At 48.1% G+C, this 20318-nt stretch overlaps 1 protein-coding gene across 3 annotated transcripts in view; it reads right to left on the bottom strand.

Moving 5' to 3' along the window:
* ARHGEF15 (Rho guanine nucleotide exchange factor 15) overlaps positions 1-19708 on the bottom strand; it is a 55535-nt gene extending 35827 nt beyond the window's left edge. The window contains exon 1 of one of the 3 annotated variants that reach the window (XM_082195763.1): positions 19489-19708. The gene's annotated coding sequence lies outside the window, so the exon portion shown is untranslated. Of the gene's footprint in view, positions 1-2833; positions 5050-19488 lie in introns of those variants that run through there. The other 2 variants (XM_082195761.1, XM_082195760.1) reach the window with 2 other exon arrangements.
* Positions 19709-20318: the final 610 nt, after the last annotated feature.

Raw genomic sequence — 20318 nt, 5'->3', positions numbered from 1 at the left:
TGTACATGGCTTCCAACACCAGTGGTAAGAACAACACACTGAAGCCAGAATAAACAGTAATGTGCACACAGCCTTCCTGGTTCCTTGACTCCAGCAGAATTACACCTGGTTCACACCAGGATAAGGAGTTGGTGGGACAGAGGTTTAACAGAGGAGGATTCCCCCCCCCCCTAGTTTACAGCAGGGTGGGAAAAAAATTAGCTCCCATAGAAAGCTCTATACACGAGAGTCCATTTAGCTACATTATTCCAACGGAGCACAACTTGATCAAACCTAGAGAAAGTTGAAGTTATATGACTCAGTATCCCTTATACTGGGTAGAAATTGGGCTCCTGAGTCAAACTCAATTTTCTGCTACTAGAAAGGCACTGGAAGTGTCTTTGCCACAGTACGATCTCTTCTCCAATTAAATTATTTTGCTTTGTAACCAAAGACTCCTTAGGGACGCAGGTGGCGCTGTGGTCTAAACCACTGAGCCTCTTGGGCTTGCCGATAAAAAGGTCAGCGGTTTGAATCCTTGCGATGGGGTGAGCTCCCATTGTTCGGTCCCTGCTCCTGCCAACCTAGCAGTTCAAAAGCATGCCAAAAAGTGCAAGTAGATATATAGGTACCGCTCCAGCGGGGAGGTAAATGGCGTTTCCGTGCGCTGCTCTGGTTTCTCCAGAAGCGGCTTAGTCATGCTGGCCCCATAACCCGGAAAAACTGTCTGCGGACAAACGCCAGCTTCCTCAGCCTGTAAAGCGAGATGAGCACTGCAACCCCAGAGTCGTCTGCAACTGGACTTAACTGTCAGGGGTCCTTTACCTTTAACCAAAGACTCCTAATCTGCTGAACTACAGTACTACTTGGGGTTGTACTGCTTGTTGTTTGTTTAAATTTATTATAGAGGTTTTCTTTTTTTCATTATTCTGATTTTCTCTTTATCCGTGTGTGCTTGTCTTTCATGAAATTTCAATAACCAATTTATCACTTTAGTAATCTTTTAAAGTCTTTGTATTTTGGTCAAATTTGTGTGTGTGTTTAAAAAGGCAAGATATTTGGCAACTCTGCGTGTATTCAAAAGCACTCTTATTTGATGACGTCACATATTCCTGCCTTTTTTAACTCTCTGAACTGTACTTTCCTCCTGTCTGCAACCAAAGTCTGTCCTGTCATTGTGTTCGTTTAATGGGCTCTTCTCTCATTTGAAAAATCAAACTGCTCGGATGAATCATTCAAAATTGAGACCACATGAAGCAGGCAGCTTTGTAAATAAACCATTCAAATTGGCAAGTGTGGGGGAAGAAGGGAGAGAAACACTCATTCTTTAACCCTGGACATAATTTATTCCCCATACCCTGTTGCCTACGTTAATTTTGGGGGGAGGAGAAGACCCTTTCACTGCTATGTTCCTTTTTAGTTGGGCAAATTTATTCCAGCCCTGCAGTTTTTCCTCTGCTCCAGATTTCTGGAGAGGGTGGGGGCGTTCCTATTACAGTAAGACTTTTCACGCTCCCAGTTCCAAACTAGCCTCCCTTGGGAGCGGCTTAAGAAAACACATGTAATCCAGCCAGCAATAACGCAGAGCTGTTAATTCTCCTCTTCTAGCCCCCAACCCCAATTTCACTTGAATTTTAAGCCTGCAAGGGGAGAAGACAAGGGATTCCCCAGAAAGTGAATGTGGAATTGGCCTCTATGGGGCAGAATCTTTTCCAGCTCAGGGACTCTTGGGAAACATTGGGGGGGGTGTCACATGTGAGTGGTGGGTGGAGCCAGAGACAGAAGTGGGAGGGGCAATGGATCGCTGAACAGCCATGCAAAGGAGAGACGCTTCCACAGACACACACAAACACACGTGTGTCTCCACCCAGGAGAGCAAAAGGCATAATCGCAGCTGAAGGACAGATTCCAGCCAGGCAAAAGCACCTGAGGAGTGTGAGAAGCAAGAATGGGGAGGGGCGTCTCCTGGGGAGGGGGTGTGGCCTATTATGGAGAGAGACCAGAAGTGTGAAGGACCACAGATTCCCTACCACCTTTAAAAAGAACATTATAAGTGTTGCTCTAAGCCAGGGGTCGGCAAGGTTTACCGGCCAGGGGCAGAATCACTCCCACAGAGATGGGCTGGACTGGCGCAGCGCGACACCAGAAATCGCGTCTGCACATGTCTGAGGCACTGGAAATCACTTCTGCGCATGTCCAGACGTGCCTGCGGAGAAGTGATTTACGGCGTCTGGACATGCGCAGGTGCGATTTCTGGTATATGCGCATGCGCAGACGCAATTTCTGGCGCCGCTTATCAAGTCCCCGCACCGTGCTGCGCCAGTTCAGGGGCAGCTTGTGGGCCAGTAAAACGGTCTTCTGCGGGCCGCATCCGGCCCATGGGCCGCACGTTGCCGACCCCTGCTCTAAGCCTATGTACTTGGAAGACTGGATCCCATCCAGCCTAGTCCTTCCTGGAGAAGATGGAGAGGTAATTCCTTCTACCGTTTCCAATCTACTCCTGGGACCAGATCCATTTCTCCAAAGGAGATTCTCCCAAGCCTACGGAACGAAGAAGCCCAGCTACACCCACCCCTCTACATGGTTGCCAGGGAGTGGGTGGGGAGACGAAAGGCGCAGAAAATCCTGAACAGGATCCGCCCCCTCAAACTGCTGGCTTTGATGTTCCAATGAGCGACGGAACCCCCCTGCATCTTAGGAGAAGATTTCCAAAAGGTTGGGTTGCCTCTCCCCACTGGGACCATTTTTTCTCCTAAATAAGAACACCTTTGTTAGGCCCTGTTTAAAATGAAATAAAAAACCTTTGTTAAGCCCACCCTCCCAGAAATTCCCTCGCACGAGAAAGATCCATTACCCTTCAGTTCCAGGCTGTCTCCGGAGCATTTCCACGCCAGATTGGGTCGACCATCCACAATGCAAAAAATAAATAAATCTCTGCAAGGCGGGGGAACTTCACATCTCCGACTCACTTGAGTTTTGAGAGAAAAGCCAGAAATTCAGAGGCGGACTCACACTCGCACACACACACACACACACAAAAAGAAAAAAGCAAGCCAGCTTCCAGAGTGGGGGGAAACCGTCCTCTTTCCTTCTCTCTGTTGTTACAGGATGGTTACAACAGCTGCATTCTGCAAGCCTGCCGCAACTCAGTCCTCGCCAGCCGTCTCTGCCTGTGGTCCTCCAGAGAGAGCTTGCCCGTAAAAAGAATCAAACCGCTCCTTGTTTCTGAGTTGGCTGCTGGAAAAAAAGAAAGGGAGGGGAGGGAAAAGAAGAGCTGGTCCTCCTCTCCTCTTGTTGGAACGGTCCGATGAGAGGGTGCCGGGTGGCACAAAAGGAGGAAGGGAAGGGTTGGGATTGGCAGATGCCTTTGCACACAGGAGGAAACCAAGAGAGAGACAGAGCATAGCACGCCTTTTTTCTCATTCATTGGGAAGGGAGTGGCGGTCGGAAAGGTGGGAGACAAGCACAGAGGACTTATTCATGGAGCAGGCTTGCTGGAAAGAAGGAAGAGGACCTAGGGGATTTGCTTCTGCAAGAAGCAGCAGCCAGGAGCACCAGTTTGGATGGCTGTGAAAAAAGAGGGTGAGGGGAAAACATGGATCAGGCTATCCATGGCTCCTGGCCACAATGGATGTGCTCTACCTCCACGGTGCCTCTGAATTACAGAGGAATATGACCGGCTGCCACAAGAACATGATGACGGATTAGATGGGCCATTGGGCAGATCTTGCAGGGCTCTCAATTCCCTCAAGCGTTCCTCAAAGGTTCTGGAAGCCAAGACTTTTGAGGAATGGTTGAGGGAGCTGGGTATGTTTAGCCTGCTAAAGAGGAGACTGAGGAGGAGGAGAAGAAGAAGAGGAGGAGTTTGGATTTGATATCCCGCTTTATCACTACCCGAAAGAGTCTCAAAGCAGCTAATACTCTCCTTTCCCTTCCTCCCCCACAACAAACACTCTGTGAAGTGAGTGGGGCTGAGAGACTTCAAAGAAGTGTGACTAGCCCAACGTCACCCAGCAGCTGCATGTGGAGGAGCGGAGACGCGAACCCGGTTCACCAGGTTACGAGTCTACCGCTCTTAACCACGACACCACACTGGCTGAGAGAAGATACTACAGCCATCTTCAAATATCTCAAGGGTTGTCACATGGAAGATGGAGCAAACTTGTTTTCTCCTGCTCTGGAGACCCGAACCAATGCATCCAAGTTACAAGAAAAGAGATTCCAACTCAACAGCAGGAAGAACTTTCTGACCACAAGAGTTGTTTGACAATAGAACAGGCTCCCAGGGGAAGTTGTGGACTCTCCTTCCTTGGAGGTTTTTAAGCAGAGGCTGGATGGTCATCCGTCATGGATGCTTCAGATGAGATTTCTGCATTGAAGGGGGTTGGACTAGAAAACGCTCGGGGTCCCTTCCAAATGTACAATTATATGATTCTTGTGTTTTTGTTCATATGGCCACCAACAAGCCACAAAAGATGGGCCAGAACGATGCAAAACGTTGATACGGGTGGAGATTTGGCTAAGCCATGCCAACTCATTGCAGCATACACCAATGGTTTATTTAAGAGAGCGCCACCCTTTTCAGGTTAAGGCTTGCTCTCTTCTCCCAGGGTTAAAATGCAGCGTGCCAAATAATGACTGCAAAAAGAATCCATTGTTATTGCAAGCAGAAACCTGCAAACATACACAGAGGTTAACAATTCTGGGAACTCAATTCTTTTCGACTGTGGCATATCTATTTACTATATTTTTGCAACCCCGACCCTCTGCCACAAAGCTCAGCGCGGACTACAAGATTTCCCTGCCCCCAGGTTAAGCCACACAACACCTCTGCAAGGCGGGTTAGGTTGGCCACCGGAGAAGATTGGGTCAAAAGGCTTCTGGCTGTGGAAGATCGATCATGCAAGATATATGTCTAGTGTAAACTGTTTAAGATGCTCCACCTTAGGGTGTAGGGACCATTGGTCTAAAAATAATTCAGGATGTTTTGCATATACACCGTTTAATATGTTTACATGCGCACTAGTTGGTTAATATGTACTGTGAACTGAGATGTAAGTCAAACCATTGGTTCATCCAATCAAATACTGAAGGCTCCATAGTTTCAGCCAAGAGTCTTCTAGCAGCCATTTTAATTACCCACAATGCCCCTGACGTAGCACCAACCCTAGGCACTGTGGGAAATTAAAATGGAAGCCAATTGCTGCTACCTGCCACGACCTGATAAGCCCACGGCGGGAAGGGGAGACACAGCTTTGCCACCCCTAAAAACCCCCACTGTAACCAGCCTTGACCTTATCTCCAAACACATTTGTTTATTAGAACAGTCATTCCTGGGCTTTGTCAAACCGTAGCTGTGGTACTCCAGATCTTGTTGGCCTACAACTCCCATCATCCCCTGTTCTCTGGGCATACTGCCTGGGGCTGATGGGGGTCCCCAGGCACTTTGGCTGCAATCCAGAGAGCCCCGCAGTTCTCAGTGCAACTGCGTCTCTCTGGAGCTTCGGCCTTTTCCCTCCCCAAAAAAGTTCCGCAACGACGAAGGTGGGATTCGAACCCACGCGTGCAGAGCACAATGGATTAGCAGTCCATCGCCTTAACCACTCGGCCACCTCGTCCTTCCTGGCCTTTCTGTGCACAACATACACCTCATTTGCTGACAGCAGGATCTGCACTCTTAAAAAAAAAAAAAAAAGCTTCCATTTCTTAAATCAGAAATACAATTTTTCAAGGGACAGGATTTAAAAATACCTTTTTAAAAAATCTGCTCTGTGTGCAGAAACAGGCTCCTGCATGCATAGTTACTGTTTCTTTGCACAAGAGGGTTGCGAAAGAACCTTATTACATAAGAGGGGGTGGGAATCAAATGTAGCCAGACATCCCACTCTGAAAGCTTTCTTGCACAACTTTCCCCCTACGGCCGCCCACACCCCGTGCCAAAAGCTGTCTGTATTGCCATACACTAAAGAAGAATGATAATAAAAGAAACTATACCTGAAAAGAACTTGGGTTTGCCCACCTGCACAAATTATGCAATTTAAGGACATTATTTCACCGTATTTTGCATCGTCGTTTCTACAAATATCAAGGGACGATCTGCAGCAACAATGCCTTGCCTTCTGTGACTTCTCGATATCTTATTCAGCCACCTCTTCAGCTTCCAAGAAGCCTTGCATGCATCAAGCTGGCCTCAATAAGAACTAGAAACTTACCAGGGGGAGGGTATAAAAGGGAAGCATCTCAAGGAGCTGAGCTTTGCTGCCAAAGTCACACCCTTTTGTGCGTGTGGCATCTGCATAGCTTTCTCTGGGCACACCCCAGGTTGTAAAGCGCTTGTGCATTCCTGCACAGAGAGTAGGGGAGGATTTATTGCACTGCATATAGATTTCTGCGTCAGGAGCACGCAAACATATTTTTTGTCCCGCGTGTGCTGGGCATGGGCCAGGGCGGGGGCACAAGAGCAAGGCTGTGAAACCTACAAATCTGTTCTGCCAACCCACTTGCGGCTTGAAATCACGTAAGGTGTTTTAAATCACACTGCGTGTGCTAATTAGCAGGCCGGTGCTCAAATGTTGTGTCAACACCTACACATTAATAACGGTAATTGCCGCTGTCTGTACTTTGCTGCCTCTGTTTACATCCACAGCCCTGTGTAGAAACACTAGCAACTCAGGAGAACGCTTCACATGAGGTGGCTTTGTAATGCAGAAAAGGCTCGTGACAAGGATGAGAAACTTGTGGTGGTCCAGATTATTATTATTATTATTATTATTATTATTATTATTATCAGCATCAATTTATATACAGTGGTACCTTGGGTTACATACGCTTCAGGTTACAGACTCTGCTAACCCAGAAATAGTACCTCGGGTTAAGATCCTTGCTTCAGGATGAGAACAGAAATCGTGCTCCGGCAGTGCGGCGGCAGCAGGAGGCCCCATTAGCTAAAGTGGTGCTTCAGGTTAAGAACAGTTTCAGGTTAAGAACAGACCTCCGGAACAAATTAAGTACTTAACCCGATGTACCACTGTATATCTAATTTTTTTTCTCCCAAAGTTAACTCCTCTCCTCAGTTAATCCTTACAACGACCCTGCGAGGTAGATTAAGAGTCTGTGACTGGCCCCGGATCATCCAGTGAGCTTTATGGCCGAGTGCCGATTTGAACCCTGGGCTCCCAGTTCCTTGTCCTCTACCAAGCATGGCCAAACTTGACCCGCCAGCTGTTTTGTGACTACAATTCCCATCATCCCTGACCACTGTTAGCTAGGGATGATGGGAGTTGTAGTCGCAAAACATCTTGAGGGCCAAGTTTGGCCAGGCCTGCGACACCACCCTGACTCCCTAGCGCCTTTCTGCTATGGGACAGCTCTATAAATTAAGTCGGTAAATAAATATGGGGGAAGCAAAATGTCACTTAGAGAAGGATTTGAAATATTTTCTTTGAAGCTTGCATTTGTTTTATTCTGGATTTCTTTATTTGATGTTTTGAAGTGATGTAAACCGCTTTGAGATGTTTTTCTTTAAAATATAAAGCAGTAGAGAGATCAATAATAATAAACCTCATTGCAACAAAGAAAAAAGGTGTCTAGACATTCGGTTGTGGCGACCACAACCTAGGTTTAAGGTGCCATTGGGTGATTAGCTGATATATCTGAGCTGAGAACCGTGAGTCTTGCAGAGTGATATCTGCCAACCATAGAAGTAGTTGAATTTTCTTGAATGCTCATTTTGGGAGTGATTGAATGGCCCAATTATATCCAATGCAAAGGTGGGGAAGAATTTCCTGCTTCCGAGACAGGTTGAAAGGAAGCCAAGGTGATAAAGACAGTTATGGGATGGACTTTAATTGTTTCACTGTTTTATTTCCCGTGAAACACTGGCTGCATGGGGAAATGGTCAGAGTCAGAGTTGGCCTGACGTAGTGGACTCCGTCTTTGGAGTCTGGCTAGGGGAGAGCTGGGTTCAGATTCCGCCTTCAGCTGTGGACTGCGGAACCATAAAGTGCCTTTTCGCAATAAAAAAATCGCCACAGGAGAGATTCATAATAATGTTGCCAGCCAGTATCAGTTCCCGGCATACAGAATGCTTTTTAGCCCTTCTTTTGTGAAAAAAAATGGGTGCTCATCGCCTGCTTTTTGCGGGAGGCCCTCAGACCTTCAGATACCAGGGAAATTGTGTCAGAGGAAATGCAGGTAAGATATCAGGAGGCGGTAATTGTGTTTATTTTGCAGGGTGATCATTCAACAGGGGCGTGGGCCGGTCGACTTAACTGAAATGTTATAATAGTGCATGCCAGGAAGCCTATTTTTATTTTGATAGCTCCATAGCGGAAGGCGCTCTGTGCATGCTCAGAACTGCTCTCTCTCTCACACACTTTATCTCTGATCCTGGGGACAGGGTCCATGGCCGCAGGCCCTGTTTAAGCTCAAAGCTTGTTCACGGTTAAAAAAATTTAAAAATGCATTAAGCATGCCAAAGATGAAAAGAGGTCGGTGCCTCACGGATTTTGGCTGCCGCTGGTGGCAGTCATTATTTGCCTATATTATTAAATTTTCTGTTTTACAATTTAGAATACTCATGTGAACATCCTTAAAATATCAATGACTTCCCTTCTTCTCTTTCCAAGGTTCATTTTGCATATCATAAATCCCTGCATATTTTACATAAACTAAACCATTCAGTCTTCCATTATTACGTCTATCAAAACTTATTTACACTGTTAAATGTATCTTAACGCTGCCAACGTTTTCAAGTGTACACAACCCCCCCCCCATATATTCAATAAACAGGTTTCCCACCTCGTTGAGGACTGGTGGCTTGACTAAGTATATTTTTTTTTTGAGGGAATTGCTTTATCACTTTTGTTTTTGTCTCCCCTGGACTCTTCCAGGTGGAAGAGTGTGATATAAATTTGCTAATAACCATTATCACTACTCCATGGAAATTTGGAGCCGAGTGAAAGGGACTGTTAGCATCGAAGTCTGCTCTCTCAGGGCTGGGGGGGAGGCACCGTTAGGGCAATAGTTTGGAGCAGCGGGCCAGGCTTCCACACTGCCTAAAGAGCAGGTGGGCTTCCAAATTCAGTGGAATTTAGAATGAGGCTGTGTATACACTATACATTTGGAAGCACATTGCTAGCCACAAAAAACCATAGAACTGTTGAATTGTAGAGTTGGATGGGACCCTATGGGTCATCTAGTCCAACCCCCGCAATGCAGGAATCCTGGGAACTGTAGTTTAAGGGTGCTAGCTCTGTGAGAGGTAAACTACAGTTCCCAGAATTTTTTTTTTTGAGGGCGTGTACTTCAAATATTTTTAAAATGCATGATGTCTATGCACTAGATTCTTCCACCCCAGATGCCCATTAAGTCCAGAATCTAAACCTTCCTGTCAGCACCTATGGGTGCTGTTCTTCTTCTTCTTAATTGCTAAAAGGCAAATGGGGCAGGGAGGCAAAAGGAGGGCGCTGACTCTTCATGCGTAGTTGTCCATTGAGATTGCTTGCTTACCGGGCTCTCATTCCGCCTGGAAGGAAGTGTACATTGTGTTGGAAAGGGACAATGGACACCAGACAGTTTGCGGACTGCTCCCCTTTTCTTGGAAAGTGACTCATCAGCCTCCTCTCTGGGAAAAGCCTGTGCCAGTTTTCAAAAGTTTCTAAACAGTTGGGTCTCAACATAACCACCCAAAAAAGGGAGGCGGGGCGGGCGGTGGCATTGTAAATCTCATCTCTACAATTCCCAGAGTTCCCTGGGAAGCAGGAGCAATAAACCACTATTCCCCAGCTACAATTCCCAGAACGGCTTAACCATTAATTCACCTTTTCAGGGAACGCTGGGAACTGTAGCTCTGTGAGGGGAATCGGGGTCTGCTGACAACTCACAATAGTGCCATGATCAAATGGCGGTTCCCAGGATTCTTGGGAGGAAGCTGTGAGTGCCTCAAGTAGTAAAATACTGCTTTAAATGTATAGTGCAGAAGGGGCCTGGCATTCAGAGTTCCTTTAATTATGTGTTGGGGATGAAATGGAGCGTACCCCCACGATGACACTTGATTTCCAGCAAGGGAACTATGTGAGTCTGCTGCTACAACATCAACAGTCTTGCAGCACCTGAACAACTAAAACATTTTATTGTGACATGCATCTGGGATGGGGGGGGTTGGTAGCTGGACACTGGATGTTGCTGGACTACCATCAACCGCTGACCAGCAGGGCCAGTGGTCAGGGAAGTTGGGAGTTGTAGTTGAGGAACATTTGTCAAAGTGTGGGGGAGAGGACTGATATTATGATGGCTATTTTATTCTTAGGCTGGCGGTGTGCTTTTCATCATCTTTTCATTAAAGTTTTTATCACTGATGTTTTGTAATGTGTTTGCAATGTTGTACACCCCCCAGGATCTTTTGATAAAGAGTGGTACAGTGGTACCTCGGTGTCAGGGGTTCAGGAGCAGAGGCGCGGGAAAGGGAGGAAACAGAGAGTGAGGGGGAGGAGTCAGAAGGAAAGATGAGTGATGACGACGACCCGAGATCCCCGAGTCTTTCCAGTGAATCGGAAGATTCACAGAAAGGAGCGCCAGTGGGCAGAGCAGGGGGGAGACCGAGGGGGACACCCCAGAGAGAAGGAACCAGAGGGGGTTCAGAGAGCAGCAGTTGGAGATTGGGGCCAACGTACCCAGCAGAGCGTAGTGGGGAGGAAGGGCACCAGGCATTGGGATCAGGCGGCTCGCCGCAGGAGGGAGGGCATGAGTCAGGAGTGGCCACACCTCCATCGGGGAGCGAAGAAACGGTCAAGCGGAAGGTGGAAGGTTGGGCGCGCGCGCCAAGTTCAAATACACAGGAAGGCGGCACAGTAAGCAGCCCGGAAAGGGAGCCAGGTCCTAAAGCCCGCCGCAAGGAGGCAGAAGGGTCCGGGGGGTCGTCAGCGTCAGAAGAGTCTAGGAAGGAGGGAACCCCGGGGGGCAGAGGGACCCAGAGGAGGAAGGAAAGACGCAAGAGGTGGAGCAAGGCTAGGGTATTAAGTTGGTGTACAGGAGGCGGAGACTCAGACGGAGCTTCGTCGGTCTAGCTTATAAGACGTAGAGCTGCACGCTGCAGTTCGGAAATGGAATCTGTAAATCAATAAAGACTTTTATAAAGTGAACGCTGGCTAGCGTGGTCCTATGTGAGCTGGGATCTGGAAGCAGCTCTGACACTCGGGTTAAGTACTTAATTCGTTCCGGAGGTCTGTTCTTAACCTGAAACTGTTCTTAACCTGAAGCATCACTTTAGCTAATGGGGCCTCCTGTTGCCGCCGCACTGCCGGAGCACGATTTCTGTTCTCATCCTGAAGCAAAGTTCTTAACCCGAGGTACTATTTCTGGGTTAGCGGAGTCTGTAATCTGAAGCGTATGCAACCTGAAGCGTATGTAACCCGAGGTACCACTGTAAATGCAATAAATGAGCTCTTCTGCCTATCTGCTTAAGAAAGCAGTAAGGGCCAGTCAGATGTCAGTCATAAAGCTGGCACCCATAAATCACAATTGGACCTGTGCCAGTCCCAAAACTTGGCTGGCACCTGGAGAATTTCCAACACTGCATGGATAATACGCACCCCGGAAATGATCTTGTTCAGCTTCTGCCTTCTGGAAGAAGGTACAGGGTTATAAAGACTAGGACTAGCCGCCTGGGAAACAGTTTTTACCCCAATGCGATTTTGGTTTTAAACGCAGTGTAAGGTAGTCTCTGTGGGAGTATATTGTATTTAATTATTGGGTATCAGACTTTTTAGTGGGTTAGCCAGGCTGGGATAGCAGGCTTATTTGTTTTTGGATGTCTGGTGTATATTTTTTCAATTTCGTTGTTCTGTATGGGACAATGGCAATAAAGATGTATCATATCGTATAGTGAACCCTTTTTTGTACCCAGGTCCATTGACCCATGGTAAAAGAGTTTGCAGGATTTCTATAGCATCCTCTCTCTCTAAATCCTTCTCTCTCCATCCATCCATGCCACTTCATCTGGCCAACAAGCTATATAAAATTTGGGCAGTTTCCCCCAAAGGGTGAGCCCGTTCGGTCTGTTGAAGCAAGAACAAAATGTGTCAAGGCTTTCCATGGGCCACTCCGCGAAGCGTGGCCCTGACTTGGCAAGCATATAAAGGGATTTGAGACACCAAAAGGCTAGAAGATTTACTGTGGCGTAAATCCACATGGACTGGAGCCCACTCCGTCAGATGAGTTGGCAAATACACGTCCACATGCCCAAGTGTGCGCTGAGCAGGTTGGGATGTAAACAACAGGGGTCCAGGGAGCAGGTAACACAATTACTATCATCTGATGCTTCAATTAAAGCGGAAAGGGATGCTAAACAAGCACAGCGGCCGCCGCTACTCATTGCCATATTGAATCAACCCCGTCTTCGCTATGTTTCATTTCACATGGGAGTCTCCCATTATAGTTGGAGAACAGCAACCTTCACGATGAAAATAAGGCTTTTTGGGGTGGGGGAGCCAGCAACTTCTTTTAAAGACAAAGATGATGGAGTGTTTCTGTTTTAAAGGGAGATTGTTCACGTATATGTGGGGACGTAAAGGTAAATGTAAAGGACCTCTGGGCGGTGAAGTTGAGTCAAAGGCGACTATGGGGTTGCGGCGCTCATCTGGCTTTCAGGCTAGTGTCTGTACACAGACAGCTTTCCGGGTCCTGTGGACAGTAAGACTAAACTGCTTCTGGTGCAATGGGATATCGTGACGGAAACCAGAGCGCACAGAAACGCCATTTACCTTCCCGCTGCAGCGGTACCTATTTATCTACTTGCCCTGGCGTGCTTTTGAACTGCTAGGTTGGCAGGAGCAGGGACCGAGCAACGGGAGCTCATTCCATCGTGGGGATTCAAACCACCGACCTTCTGATCAGCAAGCCCAAGAGGCTCTGTGGTTTAGATCCCTGTGGGGATGCACACCCCCATTGGCATCTGTCTGACTCTTGAGAGACAATGGAGGAATACACCTTGGGGGCAAAGTCAAACCATTGGAGTGTTAACAGTACCTGCTGTGGCTGCACATAAACCTGAATAAAATATATTCAGATGTTTATATGCAGCTGTTTTAAATGCAGATAGAGAGAGACAGATGTACTGTATATATTTTCAAAGTGCGATGTTTTACAATTTTTTACATACATGCTGTAAGGATATATATTTATTGTAACATTTCAATATCCATTTTCGCAAGAGTTCTTTGAGGCAACTAACAACATTGGAATGAAACGAAAAGTGCCCCAAAGGCAACAGTCTAATTCTCTACATGTCTACACGGCAGTAATGTTTCAATGGGACCTGCTCCTGGGTAAACATATCAATAAAAGGCAATTAACTACAGAACCGCAGCCAAAGATCTGACTGATGGTATAGTGCCAAAACAAAGCCCTTTTGAGATCAAGCACTACGTATGTTGCAACAGGTTAGAAACATAGATTCTGCAGATTTGCACAACTGGAAGGGACCTTGAGGGTCATCCAGTCCAACCCCCTGGGGCAGAAGTCTTTTTGCACAATGTGGGGCTTGAACCCACAATCCTGAGATCAAGAGCTTCATGCTGTACCGACGGAAACCATCCCAGCTTGTTAGAATTGTTAGGCAAACTATAAACCCAGTGTAGGGAACCTTCGGTCCTCCCGACGTTGTGGAACTACAACTCCCATCATCCCTGTCAGTTGGTCATGCCTGCTGTGGCTGATGGGAGTCACAGTTCAGCAGCAGCTGGAGGGCCAAAGGTCATCCCCCCCCATAGCTGTCAATGTTTTCCTTTTTTTAAGGGAAATTCCCTTATTCCAAATAGGATTCCTCGCAAGAAAAGGGAAAAGTTGACAGCTATGCCCCCACCTGCTTATAAAGCATTTAGACCAGCAGCGGGCAACTATTTTCAGGTCCAGGGACCCATGTCCTTGTAGGCAGCCCTTCAGGGGCCAGAGGGAACAATAGTAAAACCACAAATACGACTCTGGCCTTTGTACAGTGGGCTACACCCAAGCCACATATAAATCTTTGGTTTACAAAGACACTCAAATCACCATCCAGTCGGGCAGCAGCATTGCAGGAGGGCATGGCGCACAGGCAGCGAAGGGCATGGCTTGGGAAGAGTCCCAGGGGCCAGGCAGAAAAGGGATGAAGGTCTGCACTTGACGCATATTTAAATAACCTTAAGATATCAAAGTGGAAGACAGGAGTGCCTGGCGTGCTCTGGTCCATGGGGTCACGAAGAGTCGGACATGACTAAACGACAACAACAACAAAATTTCAAAAACTTCCCTTGGTTCTCTTTCCATGGTTCATTTTGCATAACATAAATCCCTGCATATTTTATATTAACTAAACCATTTAGTATTCCATTATTACATCCATCAAAACTTATTTACACTGTCGAATTTAATGCTGCCCACGTTTCAAGTGTATACAATTCCCCCCTCCCCATATATTCAATAAACATTTTCCAATCTTTTTGAAACGTATGTTCTTCTTGTTTTCTTATTCTGTATGTTAGGTCCACAAGCTGCGCATATTTCATTAAGTTGCCATTCTTCCTTAGTTGGAACCTCACACATTTTCCATTTTGGGGCTAACAAAACACAGGCCACAGTAGTGGCCTACATAAATAACCTTTTTTGACACCTGGGAATTTCCATCTGAATTATCCCCAACAAAAAGGCCTCTGGGTGTGTTTTTTTGGAAAAGTACTTTTAAACATTTTTTTCAATTCACTATAAATTATTTCCCAATACTCTTTTACCCTTTTATAGGTCCACCATGTGTGAAAGAACGTACCCTCTACCTCAGGGGTGCCCAAACTTCTTTCAAAGATTTGATGAAGTGAACATGCCGACCAAAGTTGTTTTTTTTAGGATTGAAGTTGTTGAGCTTCTTTTTTAAGACTGAAGTTGTTGAGCTTTTTTAGGGTTTTACCCCAGGGGATAAAGTGCCACAGGAGCCGGATTAGGCCCCCGAAACGGACTTTGGACATGCCTGCTCTACCTCATTGCATCTCCAGCATTTATCTGATTCAGATAAGTCCCCACCCCGATTTAGACTGCCAACCAGAACAGAGTGGCCCTTTACTTAAAAATATGAGATATAAGGTGCATTAGAAACTGCCTCATACCAAATCAGGCCATTGGCCCACCCAGCTCAGTATTGTCTACACGGATTGGCAGAGACTCTCCAGGGTTTCAACAGGTGCTCCTCCCAGAATCCTTACCTAGAGATGCCAAGAATTGAACCTGCAAGTCAAATGCTCTACCAATGAGTTGTGGACCTGTGGACTTCCAAACCTGCAGCCTTCAAGATGTTATTGGGCTCCAACCCCCATCATCCCTAGCCAGCGTGGCCAACAGCCGTGATGATGGGACTTATAGTCCAACAACCTCTGGAGGACACAAGCTAGCTATCGGTCTATGAAAGAAACAGGGCCTCCTGCCCATCAGAGTCACCTCACTGAGTCCAACCAGACTTCCTTCTTCTCCACGATGCAACTCCAGGATTGCACCCTGGGCTTCCAAGCAACGCGTTTATCTCACTCTGCACATCTTTGCAGCTGCGCAGCAAAAGCTTATCAGAAACCTGCGCATTATCTCTACGCAGATATAATTCACTGCCGCAGGGGTCGTGCATGACCAAAGGTTTTTGGACTATGGTCCTAGGCTCTATAAATGCTCTGCTTGGCTGCAAGCTGAAATAATTCTGTGGTTATATAAACCACCAGCTTGGATGCACGCATGTTCAGGAGAGTATGTGCATTTAAAAAGAGAAAGGGGGGAAGGGATTTAAATCATCCCATTAAGGAGAACCCCAAACATCGATCTAGCCCAGCATCCGGCTTCACACAGTGGCCAACCAGATGGGCTCTGAAAGGCGAACATGCAGGACATCAGCACAGCGGTCCTCTTTGGTTGCTACTCTTCAGTAAGCAGCATTCAACCCAAGGGAACCTGGTGGGTGGGGCCAGAGGCAAGTGGGTGGAGCATCAGGCTGGTTTGAACAACAGGCTAGTTACGGTACTCTGCAGCACAAACCCCCCTCTTGGTCCCCTATCTGCAGAGCATTCCAAGGGCCAGATAAAAAGCCCTGGAGGGCCGCATTCAGTCCTCCAGCACCTGGAGGACTCCACAGCTAAAAAATAGTTGGTAACCCCCCCTCCTTCTTCCTGAATGTCTGATCCCCTTTTAAAGCCACCTGTTTGAAGCTACACCTGCTACTGCCATACCTTTGCCAGTTCCTTCACAAGGCATCTATTTAAAGTGGCCTTTTTTGTCCCCGCAGCAATTTAAATCCGCTCACCCAGAACACACTTCCCATTCTGCTTCAGATGGAAACAAAGGGTCCCTTAGGCACCGGAGATTTGGCACAACACTGCTCTAAGCACTAAGCGTGACTTCCTCCAAGAGCAGGACCCCAAATTCCATGAACTTCCCAGGGTGCGGATGAAGCTTGTCCCCCAGTGGGTTCCCTTTGAAACATGAGGCTCAGGGAGCTGGAAGTTCCCCATCATTTGCCCGCTAAGCGCATGAGTGCAAAGGCACCTGGCAACAAAGCCACCTGTCTTGTACACACACAGGCACACATGTGTCAAGGCTTTCCTCTCCCAGCTGTCTCTGTATGGAAAGGCAATTGCTGACAGATCCTCCATATTTCATCTCACCAGTACAGTATAAAGCTTCCTTGTCTCGTACACAGGGCACACCTTTCCCATTTCTAACCCAGCAAACCTTGTGGGTGACAAGGAGAAGGTCTGTAGTTGAGTGGTAGAACATCTGCTTTACTTCAGAAGGCCCCAGAAGGCTCAATAGAACTTCCCAGGTAGGACTGGGGAAAGACTCTCTGCAGAGCAGCTGCCAATCAGTGCAGCCATTACTGAGGTAAATGGACCAATGGTGTGACTCGGCGTAAGGCAGTTGTCGTCGCTGTCCCCCCTCCCCCCCGGTTCTCTGCCAGCCCTTCTGGATTGTCACAATTTTCAATCCCATACAGTGGTACCTTGGGTTAAGTTCTTAATTCGTTCCGGAGGTCCGTTCTTAACCTGAAACTGTTCTTAACCTGAAGCACCACTTTAGCTAATGGGGCCTCCTGCTGCTGCCGCGCCACCAGAGCACAATTTCTGTTCTGATCCTGAAGCAAAGTTCTTCACTATTTCTGGGTTAGCCTGGGTAGTCTGTAACCTGAAGCGTACGTAAACTGCAGCGTATGTAACCCGAAGGTACCACTGTACTAGCAAATTCGGGATTGCGCAATCAGAGTTGAACTGGGTGGGTGTGCCTTGAACGACAAACCCGCTTGCTGAAAATATCGGACCTTTTGCAAGAAGGAAAGCAAAATGCAAACGTGTGTTATAACACTTGTTTGACACATCGTCTAACCACCCTGCGAACAAATCAAGATAACTGTTCAACAGCCAGGTGGAGTGTGTGGAGGTGCCCTTTGTCCAGAAAGCCTCCTGATTTTGCCCTCTGCTCAGGAATCAGGCGTCACCCGGAACCCTGCAAAGCTGGGGGCTTTTCCCTTTGCCTGTGACTGGAGAAACTGACTCACTCCTTTTGCTCCAGGGTTTCCGGCACCTTCATCAGATTAGAAGCCAGGCTGCTCTCTCAGCCCCAAGCCGTAGAAGCCTCACCCTCGTCTACTCCCCACCCCCCAAACCTGGAATCAGTCGCTCCATCTGGGCCCCTACAGTGAAGTCACAATGGAAACTCACCCCAAGGCACTAAGATTGTGCATAAAATGAAGGTTGCAATAGCCTGAGCACAGATCGCAGTCAGGTAAACTGAGTGTTGTCATTTGCGACATCCGGCTGCGGATATGCAAGAGGAGGATTGTGTTGGTCTTTGGTCAAGAGGTCGCCTGATGGACAATGTCTTTGGAAGGGTATCCTCCAGGTAGCAAACCTGAACCGCAAAGTGATCAAGTGAGGTGTTCTTGGTGGCCACTCTCTGTAACCGCAGGAAATGGGCAAGAAGGTGTTTCTGGAATGGCAGCAATAAATCACTCCTTCCAATAACAAGCTCAGGTGGTGCGTGCTGACAGGACTGTACCAAAACAGGGCCGCCGAGGAACACAAAGGAAGTACGAGCATGTTCAGGGGAACATCCTGAGGACTTGAACATCAATGAGGACCAAGCTTGCTCAGTTGGTAGAGAATGCCGAGTTGGAAAAGGAAAACTGGGTGTGGGTGGAATGGAGTGTCCTGGAGGAGGGCAAGCAGGCTGGAGCCCTGAACCGAAACCTTGCTGAAATGTGGGTACCGTATTTTTTGCTCTATAAGACTCACTTTTTCCCTCCTAAAAAGTAAGGGGAAATGTGTGTGTGTGTGTTATGGAGCAAATGCAGGCTGCACAGCTATCCCAGAAGCCAGAAGAGCAAGAGGGATCTTTGCTTTCACAGCACAGCGATCCCTTTTGCTGTTCTGGCTTCTGAGATTCAGAATATTTTTTTTCTTGTTTTCGTCCTCCAAAAACTAGGTGTGTCTTGTGGTCTGGTGCGTCTTATAGAGCGAAAAATACGGCATGCACAGCCACATTCTATTGCTGGCTCCACACATGTTAGGAACGGCAAACGGTTAAATAAATCGCTACCTGACTATTTATATGGCCTTTAATTCGTTGACAGTAGAATTCTATGCACATGTACTCAAAAGAAAATTCCACAGAGTCCAATGGGGGCTTTACTTCCTGGTAACAGTGATAGTCGGAGCTCCAGCTGCAGGTTTTTCTAACCTCTGTACCTAGGGATGCGCGGGCATTAAGAAGATCCAAATAAAACCAAAGGGTACAAACTGTTTGTGGGGCACCGTTCTAACAATGCGCTGCTATGCACAATTAGTCCCGCTTTGCACAATCCGGAGCACGCTTGTTCAAAAATAAATGCCACGGAGTTCAGCCGCCTGTAAACATGCACAGGAATACGTGTAGCCTTTCGCCTCCTAAATACATGTACATACCTCGGAGGCAGAGCACATGATTTATATGTGGCGTCAGGCTCAAATCTCCGGCAGCCTCCCGTTTTAACATCTCTGGCAGCGAGGGTGGCAAAAAGACGCCCACCGCTCCATGCCTTGGAGAGTCACAGCCAGACAGAGAAGGCAACAGTGGACCCACAATCCGACTCAACGTAAGAAACTTGAATGCCCTCATAAGTCCAGCTCTTCCACATGAAAGGTGTTGGGGGCCCTGCTGGGAGCCGCTCCCTTAAAAACCCCATAAGGAGTCGCCGATTCTCACTGGGGTTGCAAAAGGCACTCTGCATATGTTCAATGACACTCTCACACACTTGCACGCGCGCTCTCTCCATATATACATATATATTCTTCACGCGTTGTAGAGTGGAGCCGGGCCCTTGGGAATGGGTAAAAAAAGGTTCAGGGGCGCAGAGGGAAAGGTGCGCGCGCGCGTTTCTACAAGATCACCCACCCAGCCGCCGGATCAGGTTTATGGGAGATCCAGCCGTCAGATACCAGAGTAAGGTTTAACCCAGAGCCTCTCCCTCACCTTCTCACCTTGAGCAGCTCAGGAGCCGGGCACGATCCGGCGAGAGCGATCGAGGAGAGGAACGCTCGGCCAAACCGGATCGCAGATCTGCGCCTCGGCGAGGCTGGCGATGCCTCCTCGGTCGCTCCGGGTCTCCGATCTCCCGCAGGAACTGGGCTCGGCCGTCCTCCTTTGTCCCGCCCGCCGCATGCCGCCAGCCGGCTGCCGCGCTCGCCTGCTGCCGCCTCCGCCTCCGCCGCCTCCAGGGCGCAGTTGGCTCAGGGACCCGCCTCCATGTGCGCCCCCGCCCTCGCCTGGGACCCGGACCAGAGGAGGAGGAGGAGGAGCCGGCGAAGAGGGCGAGGGAGACGATCCACCGAGACGGCGCCCCCGCCCGGCGCTTCCAGCCCCACCCCGGGGCGCTCCGGGGCGCGCGTAACGCGCAATCCGGGCCCCCTGCCGTTAACATGTTTGCTAAGGGGTAAACCACGCTGGGGTGGGTGGATTAAGGGAGAAGTCATAGTTAACTGTCGAGTTGGAAGGGTACCCCCCAGGGTCATCTAGTCCAACCCCCCGAAGTACAGGTCTCCACTTTCAGGTCTCGCTTCCCTGCAAACATTATTATGAATTTCTTATGCGCAGGATGGCGCTGCAGTCGTTGCAACGCACTCTCTTTCTCTTATCAACTTGTCTGCGCCCCCAGCCCAATTAGGAATGTAAATGGAGGTCAAGAAAGATCCGTACGCAATCAGCGTTCATTAATCATCAGCCACCATTGCCAGGAATCATAAAGTAAAAAAGAAAAGTAAAACTAGTGAAAATAATGAGGTCGCCCTGCTTTTTAATCTCCT

Source organism: Podarcis vaucheri, assembly GCF_965113315.1.
Source record: "Podarcis vaucheri genome assembly, chromosome: 13".
Lineage (NCBI taxonomy): Eukaryota > Metazoa > Chordata > Lepidosauria > Squamata > Lacertidae > Podarcis > Podarcis vaucheri.
Note: the sequence above shows the minus strand (reverse complement) of the source record. Positions and strands in the feature narration are given on the sequence as shown.